At 35.3% G+C, this 8,494-nt stretch overlaps 1 pseudogene; it reads right to left on the bottom strand.

Annotated features, from left to right (window-relative positions):
• Positions 1–6,818: 6,818 nt before the first annotated feature.
• On the bottom strand, positions 6,819–7,470 carry LOC141499189 (protein SCO1 homolog, mitochondrial-like; annotated as a pseudogene).
• Positions 7,471–8,494: the final 1,024 nt, after the last annotated feature.

Raw genomic sequence — 8,494 nt, forward strand, 5'->3', positions numbered from 1 at the left:
GGATGAATTTGGATGAATTCTCTGACTCCAAGACTAGTGTTCTTTCCACTGTCAGAGAAAACAAAGATAAAGAAGGCAGGGTGTGCTTAAACCAACAGAGGTACATGATAGTGACCAGAATTTATTTATGGTCATTATTCCCTTCCTATCTTTATTGTACCCTCACACTTTTACCTGTTGTCCAACATCTATTTGTTCTTATTAAGGCAATGACCCTTCTTCCAATTTAAAAAAATATCATAACACACATTAGAGTTGAAAAGAGTCATTATTTTTCCCCCATGGTCGCCAAGATAGTAAGTGGTAGGGCTGTAATTTGACCCCAATTCCTCTAATTCTAAATTCCATACTCTTTTAAGTTTATTCCATGACCTCATCTTTCTCTTAGCTCTCTCTCTATCTCCTTCAGACTGATTTTTGTCTCTCTCCTTTCCCCTTCTCTCTCTGTCTCTCTGATTCTGTCTCTGTCTCTCCCTTATCTCTCTCTCTCTCTCACACACACACACACACATGCACGCACACACACACACACACACACACACACATATATTCATGAAAATATAAGGTAGAATATTTCCAAATTAGCTTTTTTTTTACTTTCTCATCATCTACCAGGGAGAATGCTTTAATTAGCATTTCTCTAATCAGTAATGATTTAGAGAAATTTTTCATAAGATAGCTTTGATTTTCTTGTCTGAAAATTGCCTTTGCATGTCCTTTGAGCATTTGTCGATTGGGGAATGGTTTGGTTTTTTTAAAATAAATTTTATTCAGTTATCTATATATTTTAGAAATGAGTCTTTGTCAGAAATACTAGATGTGAAAATTGTTTCCCAATTTACTACATTTCTTTTCATCTTGGTTAGAGTGGTTTTGTTGTGCAAAAGTTTTTTAATTTAATATGATTAAAATTATCTAGTTTGTTTTTTTTATAATGTTCTCTGTCTCTTCCTTGGTCATAAACTGCTCCCCTTTCCCATAGATCTGGCAGGTAAACTATTCTTTGTTCTCCTAATTTTCTTATAATAGTGTCTTTTATATCTAAATCCTGTGCCTATTTTGATCTTATCTTGGTGTGAGATGGTCTAATCCTAGTTTCTGCCCTATTATTTTCCAGTTTTCCCAGTAGCTTTTTTTTTTTTTATCAAAGAGTGAATTCTTATTCCAGAAATTAGATTCTTTGGGTTTAGCAGACTATTAAAATCATTTCATATAATCTCCTTTGTACCTAATCTATTCCACTGATCTACCACTCTATTTCATAGCTTATACCAGAGAGTTTTGATGACTGCTCTTTATAATATCATTTTGGATCTGGTAAGATTAAGCCACCTTCTTTTGCAGTTTTTTTTCCATTAAATCCCTGATATACTTGACTTTTTTCCACATCAATTTAGGTACATTTTCTTCTAGCTCATTAAAGTAATTTTTTGGAAGTTTGATTCATATGGCACTAAATAAGTAGTTTTATTTAGGTAGAATTGCCATTTTTTTTATATCAACTCAGCCTTATTTAAATCTGATTTTATTTGGGTGAAAAATGTTTTAAAGTTGTTTTCATGTCGTTGAAAGTCTCTTATTTTGTTAAATGTCCATCTTTTCTCCTGGAAGAGAAGGCTCAATTTTGCTGGATAGTGAATTCTTTACTGCATTCCAAACTCCCTTCATCTCTGAAATATCATATTCCAAGCCCTTCAATCCTTCAATATTGATGCTGCTATGTTCTGTGTATTCCTGACTGTGACTCCTTGGTAACTAAATTGTTTCTGTCTGACTGTTTGCAGAATTTTCTCCTTGTTATGATAATTCCAGAGTTTGGCCACAATTATTTCTTGGTATTTTCATTTTGGGATCCCTTTCAGGAGGGGATGGATGTATTCTTTTAATATCTATTTTGCCCTTTGATTCTAGGATATCAGGGTAAATCTCCTTTACTATATCCTGAAGTGTGGAGTCCAGGCTTTTTTCCTCCTTCAGGTTTTCAGGAAGTCCTATAATTCTTAAATTGCCTCTCCTGGAACTCTTTTCCAGGTCTGTTGTTTTGCAGATGAGGTATTGTATATTTTATTCTCTTTTTTAAAATTTTGTCTAACAGATTCTTGGTGTCTCATGAAGTCATTGGTTTCCACAGATTCCAGTCTTTTTTTTTTAGAGAAGAGTTTGCTTCATTTTACCTTTTGCATCTTCTTTTCCAATTGGTCAATTCTACTTTTGAAGGAGTTATTATTGTTTCCCATTTGTCCAATTGTGTTTCTGAGAGAATTATTTCCTTTTTTACACTTCTCCAATTGTATTTCAAAGGATTTGTTTTCTTGTTGTAAGATGTTAATTTTCTCTTGCATTTCTTTTCCCAATTTTTCCATTCTATTTCTAAACTCCTTTCTGATCTCCAGAAGTCTTTCTGGACTGGGGATCAATTCATATTCTCCTCTGAAGCTCTAGTCCTCTCTGAGTTAGGATTCTTGACTTCAAGGTAACATTCAATGGACCCCCCCCCCACACACACACACACTTTGCTCTGGTCTTTCTTCATTTTGGGCCCTTTCCCTAGGTCTTGTGTTGCAGGAGAGGCTGGTTCATAGATTTTCAGTGCTAAGATCCCTAGAAGTCTTGCCCATTGAGGGCATTACTCAGTAAGTGGGCCTGTTGGGGCTGCCTTTCTCTAGATTGTCTGTGATGTTGATTAATGACCATACTCCCTAGGCCTGGGGGGGTGGGGGTGGGTAGGAGGGTTTTACTTGAACAATGTGGACTGGGGCTAGATAGTTAATCTGCTTAGTCCATAATCATACCTAGGGGAGATCTGCTGCCCTACAAACTGCGACAAACACAGGGGCCCAGTTTGTATTGGAGAAAGTCACCATGTCCTCCCATGGGGGAGGAGGGGACTCAGCGGGAAACATGGGAATTCACTGAAAATATGAAGGTCTCATGGCCTAGGTCTCCAGACCAGTCACACTGACCGAATAGATGTCTGGAATTCTCCCACCCATCACACACACACACACACACACACACACACACACACACACACACACAAACAGCACCCTCTTCTGCTGCTGTTCTCAGGTTACTACCCTGGGTCTCACCCTGCCACTGTTGCACTTGGATCTCTTCTCTCTGCCCCCAGCTCCCCTGCTCCCATGACACAGTCCTTGTTGGTAGATGTTCTGCTCTGTTCTCCTCTGTGTTCTGTGGATCCAAAATCTGTTAAGAGGCTTGGTTCATGTTAGCTGTGAGAGAAAGCCAGCAGAGCTTAAAACAGTGCCTGTCTTCTTTCTGCCATCTTGGCCAGAAGAAAATATTTGTATTCTTAAAATAAAATCTACATTACCTAGACATAGAGAGACAGAGAAGTTAACAATTAAATTTATATTGGCAATTTAGCCTCTGTTTCCACCATAAACTACTACTCAAAATCATAAATATTCAACATATATATATATATATATATTTATCAAAACAATATCAAAACAAGAAAAACAGTAATTGCTAAAGTCATATAGATTAGCTTATAGGATGCACAAAAGTTAGAGAACTCTGCCATTTGGAAACCTGATAAAATCTCAAGTCAAGTAGGGAGAGAACAATTTCACCTTCACTCTTAGCAGTATCTGAGATTGTTGACACTGAGAATCAAGAGCTAGCACACATCCTCCTATTCACCAAAGTCCACATCTTTCCTCCTTTCTTTACCAGTCTCTCTCCCCAAATCATCTTTGCATTTCTTTCCATCTCCTCTTAACCAGTCAGAAATGAAAACTCTACATGTCCACAGATTCACAGGGTTCTTCAGAGATTAATCAAGAAACTACATTGGTTTAAATGAGAGCTGAAATAATAAATTAAGTCCAAAAGGTATTATTGATGCAGAATAAACAGAATTTTATGACTGATTGGACTCTGAGCTTGAAAACATAAAACATAATCATTTAAAACATAAATGATTAAGAGTATAATAATTTTATCAGGAAAAACATTTGGAGAAGAATTTTTTAAAACAGCATTGTTGCTTAGACATGTTGAATTTAAGATAATGGTGGAGCATTATATGAAGATATCTAGATGGTAGCTGAAGATAAATGTCTAAAATTCATAAAAGGAACTGGTACTCAAAATTTCAGAACAGTAGTAGGTGGAAACACTAGATTGCAAGGAGTGAAGGATTGCAATTATAGGGTTATAAAATCATAGATTTAAACCTGGAAGGAATCTGAGATGGCATAGAGGACACCATCCTCTCATTTTAACAGATGGAGAATCTGAGACCCAGAGAGCTTGCTATAGAGGTAGTAAATATTTGAGAGAGAACTGATATTCAGGTCTTCTTAAACCCGAGTACAGCATTTAAAAATCTTTCCAGAGATAAAAATGATTCAATCCTTACTTATTAGACCCAAATGTCCATTTCTACATTAATTTCATTCAATCTACAAGCATGTTGATTGGCTTATACAAAAAAATAAAGAAAACAAAACAAAAATCAAGGTTTGATAAACATATAGAAGTTCTTATAAAATGTAAACAAAATAAATTTAAAAGTAAGTATTGGAGGAGACCACTGTCAATAGGAGATGCAATTAATGGAACCAGAACATGTTTCAAAGATCACAACCATTATATAACTGAGTAGACATTCATTCTTTCAGAGTTGCTATGACCAAAATCTTCACCAATACTACATATAAAACAACAGTTTCTATTTTAATTAGCTATATCAGGCAAGAAATGCACCTTGGGTGGCAACTCAACTGAGTTTTGAAGAAAACAACGGATTAACAGATATGTTTGAGACATTAAGAACACACAGTAAAGGCAGGGAGAAGAAAGATGGAGTGGCAAGTATAAGAAAGAGCAATCTGGGTAAATTGTATATAGTATTGCATACAATGGTATCCTTGATGCAGTGATTTATTTGATTTCTTTTTTTTTCTCTTTACATCTTTCACCTATTTGCTGAAGTGGTTTTTCCAAACTTCAATTGAACTTTATTGAATAAGGCAATGTTATGAATTCTTATAGTTTCAAAGTCATGAAATTTTAAAGTTGGAAGGGACCTTAAGCAACATGTAGTCCAACTCCTTCATTTTACAAATGAGGAAATGTAGAGGATCCTAGAAAACCTTAGTGACTCATCAAGGTCACACAACATGTTCACTGTGTTAACAATCTTTCCACTTCCATTCATTTGCCAGTTCCTCCCTTTCTTTTACAATCTGACATACTTGTGAATTTACTAGAATACATTCAACACAACAGGAAGATTAATGCTGATGTTGAAGCAGTATGGGAAAATCAATACACAAAGAAACAACCTCTGGTAGCAAGAGTCTCTGTTTTGGGAAACTAAAGACACACTTGCTACATGTACATGAATTCTTCTAACCTAAAGGATCTTTACAGGTCTGTCACTCTTGAAAAAAAAAGAGTAGGCCAGGTCTCTAAGATCAGTAGAATGAAATTGAGATTAACTTCTAGTGCTGGAACAAGAAGAATCTTTGACCGACAAATTCATGTGCCTTTTAGGTGACTCTTAAACTGCTGGATATGCTACAGATTAATTGCAGTAGCAATATTGTTATTTATATATTGACTGTATGCTCTGGAAATCATTATTACAACTCTTCCCCTTTAAGGTTTTAGGGGAAATGCTAAGGGGCTAGTTCAAGTAGTTTTTACCACCATCTGACACAATGAATTGTATTACATTTACAATATACTTATGTTACATAGCTTAATTTCTCCTTTACTAAAGGATATGACATCTGAACTATAGCAATTATAGATTCTAAGTTAAATCAAAGAGATTGTTTTTTAGAGTTGTGAGAAAATTCTGATCTGGGCTCCCATCATTGAATCACTGATCTTTCTTCCTTTTTAAAAACACAAAGCCCTGTGCACAAAGGAAAGATGACACAGACAAGAAGTAGTAGACCACCATATTTGTATGGCTTACTTATAAACCTATGTTCTTACAGATTGGTGCACTGGGAGATAAGAAGAGAATTTTCCCCTCCCACCTGCCCTCTAGGGTTCAAAGATCATTTCTTATACTTTATAAACAGGAAAAAGTGTAACCTTTCTCTATTGGGTGGGTCATTTTCTTTTTTTTATAAGAATAGCTTATTTTTTATTTCTATTTATTCATAGAACAAAAAAATACACGAAGGACCCAATATGCTATCCCCAAATCATATATAGATACACACATATACATGTGTGTACATGCACATACACATACATGTACACATGCACATGCATATATGTATGTATGTACATGTACATATGCGCATACATATAAATCAAAACTTCCTATCAGCTTTCCCTCCCCAGATTAATTGTTGTAGGTTAAATAAGCAATAAAGGTGACATTTCTACCTTTAAATAACAAAAACTGCCTTTACCCAATCATGGCCACAATAAGATCATTAATTTTTTAAGCAACCATCAGAAAACAGAGAAAAGAGAAATAATAGCTTTTCTCTCAAAATAACTTTCCACAATTCTGGAGCTATGAATCCAGGAGATCAGCAAGATCAAATATAGGGCTCTTAAAAAAACCTCCAATGTCTTGAAATAAATTTATATCTTGTGATTTTTATGCTATCATCAGCTGTTACTTTAATTTTTCCACCTTGTTCAGTAACACAATAAAAAGTACATCTTGTGAGATTTCTTGCTTTAATTATTACAATTCAAAGAATTGAACAAATTTGTCTTGATTTTCTCCTTTGGCTGCAACAAAAGTACAATACAGTCAAAGTTAAGAATATCACCTACTCTTAAGAAAATATCACTGCAACAAAAGTAACATTATTTTATTGTTTCTTCTTGTGGTCCCTCAAATACACAGCAACTGAACCAAGTATTTTGGAATTTTTCTTGTTTTGATCAAAATAATCCAAAAATTCACCATCTAGTGCTTGATTGTACATTATTATTGTATGATCTACTTTATAGTCTTCATCTTCATCCTTGGGCCCAGTGCTATAATAAATTCTGTATGTATGCTCCAGCAACTTTATTGATCTCTCTTGGATCACCTATCAAGTCATTTAGCTTAGAGGAAAATTCTTTCACATATATTTCAACAGCATCTCTGTTGTCTATCTCTGGGTCAATAGGGATGTAAAGTGCTTTTAAATTTGGCAATTTTATCCATTACAGCTATAATTTTTTTTCCTAATTCCTCTGGACAGATATTAGGACAATAAGTGAAACCAAAGTAAATTAATATGCATTGTCCCAAGTAGTCCTTATCTGTTTTCCTTTTGATCCATGAGTGAGAAAAGTTGTACATATTAATTAAGGCTTTCTCATGGCTCCCTTTAAATCCTTCTCTAACTTCTCTGCCTTTGCTCTTTTGAAGTACTTCCTTCCATCCAATAAAGGTTCACCAATAGCAAATGTCAATGCCAGGAACTTTCAGGAAACACGTCCCACTGTGCACTTTGGCCCTTGGTTGCTCATGGTAGCAGTCCCGCAGTGGAGAAGGACCAACTCCTGCAGAGTTAATTTGCAATACCTGTGGATTGCCAAAGAGACAGAGGCTGCAAAGCCAACTTCTACCCCCCCCCAGTCCCCCCACTGCCCCCCACCCCAGCCCAGCCCAGCCCCAGTTGCCACCCTCCTCCTGCACCAACCAGTCTCAGGAAGACTCCTTTGCTCCCCAAAATCTAATTTCGACATCACAGTTCTCACAATTATGCCTCCCACTCACCCACTAGGGAGCCCACCAGGGGCCACATTTTCATTGCAACCCTATCATTTCCTGCTCAAGTAATATCTGAGCAGTCTCATTTCTGTCTCATGACTCCAAAAACAACAACCACAACAACAACAACAACAAAACTCTTTTTATTAAACTATGCAGTAAGTAAGAATACAGAAAAGAGTCAGAGAACACCTGTTCATACTTTGAAGTAGAGAACCAAGTTCCACCATTCCAATCATCATGTATTTCTCAAAATAGTTTCATCAAACATTCATATGGTCTGGTGGTTAACAACAACCCCTACATATATTGGAACTATTGGGCTCCCATTAACTGGATCTTCCTTTCCATATACATTATTATTGTCCCTGAATAAAATGCAAGCTCCTTGAGAGCAGGAAGTATTTACATGCTGTTGCTTGTTTGGTTTTGTAACTGTGGTACCTTGGAAATAATAAATAAATCTTTGATGAATAGACTGTATTAACTTTACTGAAGATCTAAAATTGTAGTCATTATTTCAATGATGTTTAAAATTATTTTTAATTATAAATATTAACAAATTATATTGTAAATTTGTTGTGTTTACTGGACAATAATCAATATTGATCTTCCCATTGTACTTTAAGAAATATACAATAGTTATTTAAATCAACAATGATTTAAAATTTAGTTTTTCAGCTGCATATTGCTTTATATTATCTTTGAGCAATTATGAATGCATTTAGGTCTGAAAATTCATATTACAAATTGAAATGACTTTTATTTGCCTTTTTGTCT

Source organism: Macrotis lagotis, chromosome X (genome assembly GCF_037893015.1).
Source record: "Macrotis lagotis isolate mMagLag1 chromosome X, bilby.v1.9.chrom.fasta, whole genome shotgun sequence".
Classification (NCBI taxonomy): Eukaryota; Metazoa; Chordata; class Mammalia; order Peramelemorphia; family Peramelidae; genus Macrotis; species Macrotis lagotis.